Below are 13,032 nucleotides of genomic sequence, written 5' to 3'. Positions count from 1 at the left end.
ATACTCGCACGTAGCTTACTTGAAATGGAAAAGAAGAAAAAAAGATATTCACAACTCAATCTAAACAGACCAGTGGGCAGTCACCAGCTGGGAGAAATGAACAACACCCTCACCCACAGCACAATCCCAGTCCCTTCCCTCGGAAGTCTCTTACTGATTTACAGACAAAGGATTCCAGACAAAATCAAGCCACTGGGACCGAATTGCCAAAGACCATTCCAACTTACTAACCAGCTGGGTGCGATAAAGAACACCCTTACTAGGTAGCTGTTGCCACAACCACTTCCCCGCCACCTTCATATTTGAGTTGGGTGGGAATTTTCCATCAAAATATGTGCTCAGTGGAAAATGTGGTTTCCATAAGTCAAGACTTTCTGCCTGAAAAAGTTGATTTTGCGGAAAATGTTGATGTTCCACCAGGAAAATCAAAACAACGTATTTCATGCGGGGTCAGGTCATCCTGAATTGAAACAGCGGGGTTTGTTCAATCAAATCAAAATGTTTAGTTTCAGCCCAGCGTTAATCTGCGTTCACCTGAGCTACTGCAGTGCCATCTCCCATGATGCCTCATGGTTGCCTTTCTGGCTGAGTTGCAGTGATGCACTGTGGGAGTCTTTTGACCAGAGTACATCATGGGAGATGTAGTCTGGTTGGGGAGCCTGGCCATAGGCAAGAATGGGGGAAATGAAGCACCCCAAATACAATCCCACAAGGTGCCCTGGTGGCTCAGGCAGACAGCTTAATGGTGAACCGAGCCAAAGGGGAAAAACAAAACATTTGAACACTCCCAAATCAAAACTTTTCAGAATTTTTTGTTCCACGAAAGATTTCGATACTTCAGCTTTTCATTCCAATTTGGGACAGAAACAAATATTGAAGTTTCCTCTGGGATGGAAATTCCAAATTTTGATCTGCTCTGCTTTATAGTCCCCTTCGATCACCAGGGTCACAGACAAGGTCTACATTAGCCCCTCATGCGATGGAGCTTTGGGAGGGCCTTTCTTCCTGAACACAGGACTACTGATTTGTCCCATACGCTGCAAAAATGGCATTTGTCCTAAATAGAAACATTTTCAGTGAATCGTATGAAGAAAGCACGACACAGAGGTGTTAAGAGATTTCTTGTTCAACTGCAAACCTTTCTCCTTTCAGATGTACCCTTCTGATGTTTGGATTTCACTGCATTTCACTTTTGAGTGCTCATCTGAGTGACTTTCATACATTATTTACCGTTGCACTGAGAAATAACATCCACCCCACCAAGTACCAACACCCTCACTCAACTCCACTGAGAATTTTTTGGGGTCACTCCTTGCCTTTATCAGCCTAGGGGCCTGGGAGAAGAGCAGTGAACAGGTGCCCCAGTGGCGCAATTGGTTAGCGCGCAGCACTTATAGGGCAGTGCTGAGAGGAGCGATGCTGAGGTTGTGAGTTCAAGCCTCACCTGGAGCACTGGTTTTCATTAACCAAATGGCTTCACCCCCCTCACCTGGCAATGTAGAATTCCAGCCCAGAGGAAGCAAAAGTGGATGGGAACCTGGGAGGCAGTGACCATGAGATGGTCAAGTTCAGGATCCTGACACAAGGAAGAAAGGAGAGCAGCAGAATACGGACCCTGGACTTCAGAAAAGCAGACTTTGACTCCCTCAGGGAACTGATGGGCAGGATCCCCTGGGAGAATAACATGAGGGGGAAAGGAGTCCAGGAGAGCTGGCTGTATTTTAAAGAATCCTTATTGAGGTTACAGGGACAAACCATCCCGATGTGTCGAAAGAATAGTAAATATGGCAGGCGACCAGCTTAGCTTAACAGTGAAATCCTTGCGGATCTTAACCACAAAAAAGAAGCTTACAAGAAGTGGAAGATTGGACAAATGACCAGGGAGGAGTATAAAAATATTGCTCGGGCATGTAGGAATGAAATCAGGAAGGCTAAATTACACCTGGAATTGCAGCTAGCGAGGGATGTTAAGAGTAACAAGAAGGGTTTCTTGAGGTATGTTGGCAATAAGAAGAAAGCCAAGGAAAGTGTGGGCCCCTTACTAAATGAGGGAGGCAACCTAGTGACAGAGGATGTGGAAAAAGCTAATGTACTCAATGCTTTTTTTGCCTCTGTCTTCACGAACAAGGTCAGCTCCCAGACTACTGCACTGGGCTGCACAGCATGGGGAAGAGGTGACCAGCCCTCTGTGAAGGAAGAAGTGGTTTGGGACTATTTAGAAAAACTGGACGTGCACAAGTCCATGGTGCCGGATGCGTTGCATCCGAGAGTGCTAAAGAAATTGGCAGATGTGATTGCAGAGCCATTGGCCATTATGTTTGAAAACTCATGGCGATCGAAGGAAGTCCGGGAAGACTGGAAAAAGGCTAATGTAGTGCCCATCTTTAAAAAAGGGAAGAAGCAGGATCCTGGGAACTACAGGCCGGTCAGCCTCACCTCAGTCCCTGGAAAAATCATGGAGCATGTCCTCAAGGAATCAATTTTGAAGCACTTAGACGAGAGGAAAGTGATCAGGAACAGTCAGCATGAATTCACCAAGGGCAAGTCATGCCTGACTAATCTAATTGCCTTCTATGATGAGATAACTGGTTCTGTGGATGAAGGAAAAGCAGTGGACGTGTTATTCCTCGACTTTAGCAAAGCTTTTGACACCGTCTCCCACAGTATTCTTGTCAGCAAGTTAAAGAAGTACGGGCTGGATGGATGCACTACAAGGTGGGTAGAAAGTTGGCTAGATTGTCGGGCTCAACGGGTAGTGATCAATGGCTCCATGTCTAGTTGGCAGCCGGTATCAAGTGGAGTGCCCCAAGGGTCGGTCCTGGGGCCGGTTTTGTTCAATATCTTCATTAATGATCTGCAGGATAGTGTGGATTCACCCTCAGCAAGTTTGCAGATGACACTAAACTGGGAGGAGTGGTAGATACGCTGGAGGGTAGGGATAGGATACAGAGGGACCTAAACAAATTGGAGGATTGGGCCAAAAGAAATCTGATGAGGTTCAACAAGGACAAGTGCAGAGTCTTGCACTTAGGACGGAAGAATCCAATGCACCGCTACAGACTAGGGACCGAATGGCTAGGCAGCAGTTCTGCAGAGAAGGACCTAGGGGTGACAGTGGACGAGAAGCTGGATATGAGTCAACAGTGTGCCCTTGTTGCCAAGAAGGCCAATGGCATTTTGGGGTGCATAAGTAGGGGCATTGCCAGCAGATCGAGGGACGTGATTGTTCCCCTCTATTCGACATTGGTGAGGCCTCATCTGGAGTACTGTGTCCAGTTTTGGGCCCCACACTACAAGAAGGATGTGGAGAAATTGGAGAGAGTCCAGCGAAGGGCAACAAAAATGATTAGGGGTCTGGAACACATGACTTATGAGGAGAGGCTGAGGGAACTGGGATTGTTTAGTCTACGGAAGAGAAGAATGAGGGGGGATTTGATAGCTGCTTTTAACTACCTGAAAGGTGGATCCAAAGAGGATGGATCTAGACTATTCTCAGTGATAGCAGATGACAGGACAAGGAGTAATGGTCTCAAGTTGCAGTGGGGGAGGTTTAGGTTGGATATTAGGAAAAACTTTTTCACTAGGAGGGTGGTGAAACACTCAAATGCGTTACTTAGGGAGGTGGTGGAATCCCCTTCCTTAGAAGTTTTTAAGGTCAGGCTTGACAAAGCCCTGGCTGGGATGAATTAGTTGGGATTGGTCCTGCTCTGGGCAGGGGGTTGGACTAGATGGCCTCCAGAGGTCCCTTCCAACTCTGTTATTCTATGATTCTATGACACCGAGGAGGGGGGAGGACTCAAAAATGCCCCCTTCAATTATTCCCTCCTCTTCAGAGTGCAGGTCAGAATCTACAATCCTTTCTCCCCCACCAGCCCCTGTGCCAGGATCCCTCAAGCAGAGCCTGGCGTCCTGCGGATCCTTGACGCCTGGGGAGGGAGAGAGTCCACAACCGATATGACATAAAGCATGCCCTTGAGTGCAGACTCAGGGACCACCAGGCCAGCTAGCAGAGCGTTCGTACAGCCCAGGCCCTGGGTGTCTGAGTATGGGCAGCCACAAGGCTGGGGTGCTCACACCTCGGATCAATACAAGGTGAAAGTGTACCTTTGGGGCGTGGATGAAGGAAGAATGAGAGTGCTGGGGCTAGACAGTCTCCTATGCAGGTTGTGAAATGAGCCCCTAACCCGAGACTCTCAGCACCGTGTGTTGGTCTGTAACCGGGACATGTGGCCAAGATTTAGGTATTTTCTACAGCACACACTCAGCACAGTCAGACACTAATTCCTGCGGCGGAGCCAGCAGTTTCTCTGCTTGGGGGGCCACAACTAGTCAGTGCATTCATCATATCCCAGACTCGTGAACGCCGTTGACTTGTGCCACCGCCCTTCCTCTGCAGCTCAGCCCCTTGCTCCAGGGTATCTTCCGATTATCCCAGTCTGGCATCATGCTTTCAAACTTATTTCAGATGCTCCCTGGCCTGGTCAAAGTACAGGGTTGCTACTGGCTCAGTTAAAAATTTGGCCTCAGGCCACTAAGCTGCAGGCCTGAGTCTCCCTGTGGATCAGTTCCCTGGCTCAGCCACAGGTGGCCGGGGGGAGGGGAGGGGGCCGGAGAGGCAGCAGCCATCCACTCAGCTTGTCCCTTTAGGGTATGTCTACACTGCAGTTAGACACCCACAGCTGACTCAGGCTTGCGGGGCCGTTTCATTACAATGTAGACCTCTGGGCTCAGGCTGGCACCCAGGCTCGAGGGCCCCAGAGCTCGGATGGCAGCCTGAGCGGGGAAATCTGCATTGCAATGAAACAGCCAGGCAACCCAAGCCCCGCAAGCCTGCGTCAGCTGTAGGCAGACCCTTAATGCTGCAGGCGTGCGTAGATGAGAGCACAGCACCGAGAGCCTGTGCTCCGCTCTGAAGAGAAGTTTCACCTCTCACCTAACGGTTTCGGTGACTCAAAGCGATTAACTAGAACGTAGTTTTATGGGCGTGGGCTGCAGAAATGCATTCGGAGGGAGATCAATTTGAATAATACAATTTGCAGTACTAATTCAGGGGCGATTTCACACACTTGGTGATGGACAGTCAGTCTTTGCTAACGCGCACTCAAGTCTTGTCGACACTAAGCAGCACAGTTAAGCCAACATAACCCCTGGTATAGACAGAATTCTTCCACCTCCCCAAGAAGGGATCGCTAGGTCGAAGGATGACCTACGCCGGGGGGAGAACCCATCCCGTTGGTGCAGGTAGCGTCTACACTGCAGCGCTTCTAGTGTCGACAAGCCCTCAGACTAAGAGCTCTAACAGACGCCAAACTGCATTTAAAACCAGCGGCTGTGGTGCGTTAGCAGGCAGAAGTCAGCAGCAGCAGTGATCTGTGCATGGGCGCTCTCTTGGCTGGAACAGCGTTACATGGAGTGCGAAGAAAAGGCAGGGCCACAGGCTCAGAAGCCAAATTGCAGTCGGGACCCACCAATGCTAGAGACCCCGCAGAATAGGCGAGAGGAATTGCCCTAGCGCACATCCACCCCGTGGTCCGTCTAGCCCAGTATCCTGTCTCCGGCAGTGGCCGGCCCCAGCTGCTTCAGAGGAAGGTGTCAAACCCCTGGAAAGGACAGTTACACAGTAACCCACCTACAGGGGAAGGGTCTTTCTGACCCAGCCAGCAGTTAGTCATTGGCTCGTGCTGTGAGTCAGGAGGGCTGAGATCTCCCATTTCTGTGCTCGGATGAGGAACTGGGGATTTTTATGACGTCCGGCCTTTGGGCTCATGGTGTGCAGCGACAGTGCACACAGGCACAGCAAATCCAGCAGAAGGAAGCTGGACCAGGATCCCATTACCGACCTGTCCCCGCAGCACCAGTGCCATGCACAGGGAAGCTCCGCGTGGCCAGTTTTCAGGTCCTTGTATGTGGCATTTGCACTCTTTGAACGGATCCGTATCAACACATTAGAGCTCAATGGGTGCAACAGAACGGGGTAATCGAGCCAACACTCATCGCTTTCTGCCACGTTGTGTGTGTCTCGGATGAGGGAAAGCTGAAAGAACAAGCACCCTTCTAGCGTTCCCTCCTGTCTTGCAGCTTGTTGTCTCTGCGGGGAGTGATAGCTCAGTGGTTTGAGCATTGGCCTGCTAAACCCTGGGTTGTGAGTTCAATCCTTGAGGGGCCCTTTTAGGGATCTGTGGCAAAAATTGGGGATTGGTCCTGCTTTGACCAGGGGGTTGGACTAGATGACCTCCTGAGGTCCCTTCCAACCCTGATATTCTACGATTCTATTGTACCCTAAGAAGTCACTTTCCCATCCTAGCTTCGTGCACTGGGAAGATGGCATCACCCTGCTAACGCTTGGCTCCACGAGCTTGCTGCATGCTCTCCGCCAGTCCAACCAGAAGCGCTGGGAACAGAGGAGCTGCTGCTGCTCTGGGCAGTTTGTCTGGCTGCTGCTTCATAACTCACCTGCTTTGCATGGGAAATTCTTTGCTACCTGCATTTCTCTCTTATAGTTTTGTTTTGTCAGTGAATATTTATAGGTCTGATTTAAAAGGAGTTTAGCAGAAATCTTCCCAGTGACTTATTCACTCTAGATCAGAGCATGTAAATTGCCTAAATCTGAGGATGAGGCCATGTCCCTTTAAGAGTAGCTGAGTTTAGCCACACCTGCAGTGCTGGATGAACTGACCCCTCCACCCCTTCCCGCCCCCCGCAACCCCAACCCCCATCCCCATCCAGTCCTGATCAGCTGGGTGATTTCTTTAAAAGGGCTTGAACTCAGGGTGGAAATCTGGAGAGTGGGCAGGCAGTTGTCAAAGGCCCTGTGCTAGGCTCTGCAGGAAGCTGAGGGGACTCCAGGGAAGGAACCTGGGAGCCAGGGCTGTATTCCAGAGCCAGAGCCTGAAAGATAACCCAGAAAGGAGTGGAAAGAGCCCATGTGGGGAGAAAGTACTTGGTGTTTGTTTGGACTTGTGACCGTGAGAGGGGATTGAACTCAGAGCGGCTGGAACCTGGGAACTGAGCTGTGTGAATCTCCAGGACAGACAAAACCTGGGTGAGAGAAAACTGAGGCAGGGAGTGCCTGCAGTGACACACTGGGCCAGCAGGGGGTACTGTATCATAGACTGCCATCTAGACCCATCCCCTGCTCAAAGCAGGACCAATCCCCAACTAAATCATCCCAGCCAAGGCTTGGTCAAGCCGGGCCTTAAAAATCTCTAAGGATGGAGATTCCACCCCCTCCCTAGGTAACCCATTCCAGGGCTTCACAACCCTCCTAGTGAAAAAGGTTTTCCTAATATCCAACCTAAATCTCCCCCACTGCAACTTGAGACCATTGCTCCTTGTTCTGTCATCTGCTACCACTGGGAACAGCAGAGCTCCATCCTCTTTGGAACCCCCCTTCAGGTAGTTGAAGGCTGCTATCAAATCCCCCTCACTCTTCTCTTCCGCAGACTAAATAACCCCAGTTCCCTCAGCCTCTCTTCATAAGTCATGTGCCCCAGCCCCTGTAGAGCAGGCATGCCCCATGACAGGCACATTCAATGTATTAGACCCCAAAAAACATATATTCATCTAATATCATGGCAAATGCAAGTCAGGAAATACAAAGGGAAGGTTCTGGCAAGTCTGCAATAGGGCCCATCTTGTATCTTCATGGGCCACATTTCACAGCATTAACCTGCACATTGACACTTACAGGAGGAATAAAAAACATGCACAGGAGAGCGGAGGAAAAGTGGAAAGGCTGCACTTCCTGACTTGGCAAGAATAACCACGGCAACCACAGGAGGAGCGTGCATGTCTCCATTTTAAAATCCTCGTTACATGAAGGAACGAGAGAAAGCTAAGGGGCTCTTTCAGTCTGGATCAGTGCTGTCTCGTTTTCTGCAGTGACGCCTGGCTCCCCGTGCACAGGCTGGAGTCCGCAAATGTTTCAGCATAGGAAAATCCCTAAGCAGAAATCTCTCTCTGCCATGTTACTCTTGTTAGGACACTCGTTCGCAGCTCCAGTGGTAAGCTACAAGTTGTATCAACCTTTCAGACAGTTATTTTTATGACGACAGTTAAGTTAAGGAAGTATGGGCTGGATGAATGCACTACAAGGTGGGTAGAAAGCTGGCTAGATTGTCGGGCTCAACGGGTAGTGATCAATGGCTCCATGTCTAGTTGGCAGCCGGTATCAAGTGGAGTGCCCCAAGGGTCGGTCCTGGGGCCGGTTTTGTTCAATATCTTCATAAATGATCTGGAGGATGGTGTGGATTGCACTCTCAGCAAATTTGCGGATGATACTAAACTGGGAGGAGTGGTAGATACGCTGGAGGGGAGGGATAGGATACAGAAGGACCTAGACAAATTGGAGGATTGGGCCAAAAGAAATCTGATGAGGTTCAATAAGGATAAGTGCAGGGTCCTGCACTTAGGACGGAAGAACCCAATGCACAGCTACAGACTAGGGACCGAATGGCTAGGCAGCAGTTCTGTGGAAAAGGACCTAGGGGTGACAGTGGACGAGAAGCTGGATATGAGTCAGCAGTGTGCCCTTGTTGCCAAGAAGGCCAATGGCATTTTGGGATGCATAAGTAGGGGCATAGCGAGCAGATCGAGGGACGTGATCGTTCCCCTCTATTCGACATTGGTGAGGCCTCATCTGGAGTACTGTGTCCAGTTTTGGGCCCCACACTTCAAGAAGGATGTGGATAAATTGGAGAGAGTCCAGCGAAGGGCAACAAAAATGATTAGGGGTCTGGAACACATGAGTTATGAGGAGAGGCTGAGGGAGCTGGGATTGTTTAGCCTGCAGAAGAGAAGAATGAGGGGGGATTTGATAGCTGCTTTCAACTACCTGAAAGGGGGTTCCAAAGAGGATGGCTCTAGACTGTTCTCAATGGTAGCAGATGACAGAACGAGGAGTAATGGTCTCAAGCTGCAGTGGGGGAGGTTTAGATTGGATATTAGGAAAAACTTTTTCACTAAGAGGGTGGTGAAACACTGGAATGCGTTACCTAGGGAGGTGGTAGAATCTCCTTCCTTAGAGGTTTTTAAGGTCAGGCTTGACAAAGCCCTGGCTGGGATGATTTAACTGGGAATTGGTCCTGCTTCGAGCAGGGGGTTGGACTAGATGACCTTCTGGGGTCCCTTCCAACCCTTATATTCTATGATTCTATGACAGTCCCTGGAAGCCTGGTCCAACGCACCGTACAGCCACATGGCGAAAGATCGCCTTGTGCCACAGAACTGACGGTTTCAATGGACCAAACGAAGGGTGAAAGGAAGGATTATCATCCCCACTGTACACAGGAGGGACTGAGGCCAGAGAGATAAAGTGACTTATGCAAGTGCACATGGAGTCTGTGGCTAGGGCGGGAACTGAAACTATACCTCTTGACTTCCAATCAGTGCCAGGGAGGCCACCCTTCCCCACCAGCAGATAACAGCTGATCAAGAGTCCAAAACAGGCTAGTTCAGGGCTCAGCTCTATTTGCTCTCGAGAAGTGAGCAGCTGCTCTGGCATTTGACAAACAGCCGGCTCCCAGGGCAGATGAAAAAGTACGGAATATGGAAAAGACCGCCATGATGGGTCCAACGCCAACCAGTGCCTAGGCCACACCCCCACACAGCCGCAGGATAAAAGCCATGGAGCCTAACATGCAATCCCAGCTCAGTGCTCCCAGAGAAGGGGACAGTACGGCCACACCCCTGCCAGCATACCCCAGGGAAACTCTCTCCCAGCTCCAGGTTTGGAGATCAGTTCTTCATTGATTACAAGGCAGAAGTGACCATTGTAATCATCTTGTCTGGCCTCCTGCCTAACACAGGCCAGAGACCTGCCCCACAAGGATTCCTAGAACAGAGCTTTGAGAAAAGCATCCAGTTTGATTTAAACATGGTCAGTGATGGAGAGTCCGTCCACTGTTTGTTCACAAGCACTTTTGCCTACTTGCCCAGCGTTCATCACCTAACCCCAGCCACACCCCAAGGCGCTGCAGGGGTTTGTCCATTTATTCTTCATGCCTATTCAGGGGATTCTGCTAATCACAAGATGGGAGGGGTTTGACCATATGTGCTAGAAGGGAAGTTCTCCGAACTGTGGCTCTGTTTCAGGAAGGGGTACCAGGAAGATAAATGAGTGTCTGTATGTTTAAGCAGCTTTTTCTAGTGCTCCAGGGCCTGACCTGAGCAGCCATGCTGCGCATTCCAAGGAAACGTCATTCTTATCTGACTGCACTGTTTCTTGGTCTCGCGCCACACAGTTCCCCTGATCACCGATCACTTCTTGCTCCGGTAGTGCCTATGGCAATCCCCACTACTAACATCTTCATTTATCTCCCAGACTACAGCAAGCATGGAAGGGACAGATTTGCCCATTTCCCAACAGGCTCTGCCTTGAGCCAGTACTCAGTGAGGCTCGGTAGCCGCATTCACAGGCTGCCCAATCAGGGCCTGCATGCTATAAACTCTCTTTTAAAATGGGAATTAACCAGCTGTCGCTGAAGGTTGTGGAAATAAACTTTCCTGTGGGAATCAGAGGCAGAGCTGTAGGAGTCTGCCAGTAGCAGGAAGGACCGGTTTGAAGACCGGCACGAACTCCCCTCGTCCATCTCAGCAGATCATTAAATCTGAAGCCTGACGACAACAATTTGAAATGTCACCACCAACTTTTGCACCGCTGGTCATTTTAGTCGAGCTGCCCAGTTATTCTTGGACTGCAGGCAGAGTAGGAGTGCCATGATTTCCACCACCACAGCTCTGGTCCACAAGGAACAGCAAAGACGTCTTAAGACCTCTGCAGAACCTGCTGAGATTGTCCAGTGGAGGAAAACACACCCTGGGTACAACCAAGATTACTCGCTTCCCCAGGGGGGATGCAGGATATTTAAAGCCGCTAATCAGATGGACAACATTCCTATCTCCAGGGGCCAGAGCAGCTGCCACTCATCTGAGAGCCCCACACCCTGATAAGGGTGGGAGACAGACTGAACACCCTTCCCACTGCAGAGCTCACAGAACTCAGGAAATGACCACAGCGTAATTGTCTCATGCATAATTGTCTCCTCAGCAAACCGGAGGCAGAAAATTCATTTCTGCAGCATGCCACACTCGGAGCTGAGCAGGAAGTTGGACCCAGACGCGTTTGCTAGGAGTCTGCAAGGTGCCATCCTTAACGGCTTGTTGCAAAGACACAGTGGCATTGGTAACCCACCCGGCTCATTGGTACGGCCCGAAAGGAGCGGAGATTGTGCACCTTTTCACCATCACAACCCCCCTGCTCCTCCCCATCAGCACCGATCGCCCAGGTTCTGGGGCAGAAATCACCTGCGAACCAGTGGACGGGAGCAGAAACAGCCAGGGCGCCCAATGCTCGGTGTTTTCTCCTGCGCCCGCAGAAAAGGGTGGCCATCTCCGGGGCCGGCTCCAGGCACCAGCGCTCCAAGCAGGTGCTTGGGCCGGCAGTTCGCAAGGGGCAGCAGCGTTTCCGCGTGGCGGCAATTCGGCGGCAGCTTCTCCGTTCCGCCGGCCGTGGTGGCAGGTTTTTTTCACTGCTTGGGGCGGCAAAACCCATAGAGCCGGCCCTGGCCATTCCTATCCAGGTTTGGGACACTGCAGAGCCCTGCATTTCATGCTGCAATCGGCCTCCCCCTCCCATCCCTTCCAGGGCAGTTGGGCTCCACACCAGCTCTCTTCCCAGGAGAGGAGGGCCAGTCCAGTGGTTAGGGCACTAGCCCTCAACTTGGGAGACCCGGGTTCAAATCCCTGCCCTGCTCTTGGGCAAGTCACTTAGCGTCTCTGTGCCCCAGAATAATGGTTCTTCCCTGCCTCACTGGGATGTGCAAAGATAAACAGAGTAAAGATTGGGAGGTGAGGGGGATCATGTAAGTACGTGATACATCAAGACTGCCTTTGGATTTTGCTAGTGAGATTCCTCCATCCTCATTCATCTCTAACCACTAGGTGCATTCCTTTGACTAGAGGATGGCTAGCAACATTTGCAATCTCTGCCGGTCCTGTATTATTCCTGTGCTGACATCAGTGCTTCTCAGTGGAGGTTTCCAAACAAACCGGCACAGGCCTAGGGAGAGGACAGCACCTCACCCGGTTCGTAGCATCGAGGATGGCTGGAGTCAGTCTGGCCCAGCAAGCACTCAGACTGACTGCAGAGAAGATGCCTGGCGGAGAGGAGATAGCATCTCCACTGCCTCACACATCGATGGCCTTAAAAATTATGAATCTATGAAAATGCACTTTAATGCATCCCTTGGTGAATTGCAAAGATGTTCCTAACCTCTCCCCCTTGTCTGGCTCTGGAATTGTTCTCTGAGCTCTCGGGGTCACTGGCATTTGCTACAGACTTAAAGGATTTGAAACAGTTAGGTGGTGAATATCTTAATCAGATCAAAAAATTAATTTACTACAGGCATGCATATGCCTAAACATGGCGAGTGAGTGAGCCAGACCTACCAGAAACACAGGCTGGAGCAAGAATATTTATCTGTACATTACTCAGCACAGACCTAAACTGGAGCTGGTGACGAAAACTGTATCCTTCCCCCAACACACACACACACACACCCCACTGCCTGTTTCATCAAGGCACAAGGGAGAAGTCTGCTGTTGCCAAGACTGTCAGTAAATGGCCCATTTCAAATCTGATCTCTATCCTCAGACACTCGACTATTCCAAGTACCCTGTAACTGCTCACAGACTCCTCACTAACTCAATGGGAGTTTGTGCCTACTAAAGCCGACCGACATGCAACAGAATTCTGTTTGTGGGGTTTGCGTCCTTTTGGCTTCAAATGTGGCTCTACTAAAGAAAGTGACTAAAAAAGGCATCATGAGATTCCATAGCTTCAAGTTGCAGTGGGGGAGGTTTAGATTGGATATTAGGAAAAACTTTTTCACTAAGAGGGTGGTGAAACACTGGAATGCGTTACCTAGGGTGGTGGTAGAATCTCCTTCCTTAGAGGTTTTTAAGGTCAGGCTTGACAAAGCCCTGGCTGGGATGATTTAACTGGGAATTGGTCCTGCTTCGAGCAGGGGGTTG

General features: G+C 50.3%; 1 protein-coding gene and 1 non-coding gene across 2 annotated transcripts in view; one reads left to right on the top strand and one right to left on the bottom strand.

Moving 5' to 3' along the window:
• Positions 1-13,032, bottom strand: part of ESAM (endothelial cell adhesion molecule) — a 90,821-nt gene that overhangs the window by 51,502 nt on the left and 26,287 nt on the right. The gene's annotated exons all lie outside the window — the stretch shown is intronic.
• TRNAI-UAU (transfer RNA isoleucine (anticodon UAU)) lies at positions 1,359-1,452 on the top strand. The gene is made up of 2 exons: positions 1,359-1,396; positions 1,417-1,452. It is a non-coding gene; the product is annotated as a tRNA-Ile (tRNA).

This window comes from Caretta caretta, chromosome 22 (assembly GCF_965140235.1).
Source record: "Caretta caretta isolate rCarCar2 chromosome 22, rCarCar1.hap1, whole genome shotgun sequence".
Taxonomy (NCBI): Eukaryota; Metazoa; Chordata; order Testudines; family Cheloniidae; genus Caretta; species Caretta caretta.
This window is presented reverse-complemented; position numbering and strand designations above follow the sequence as displayed.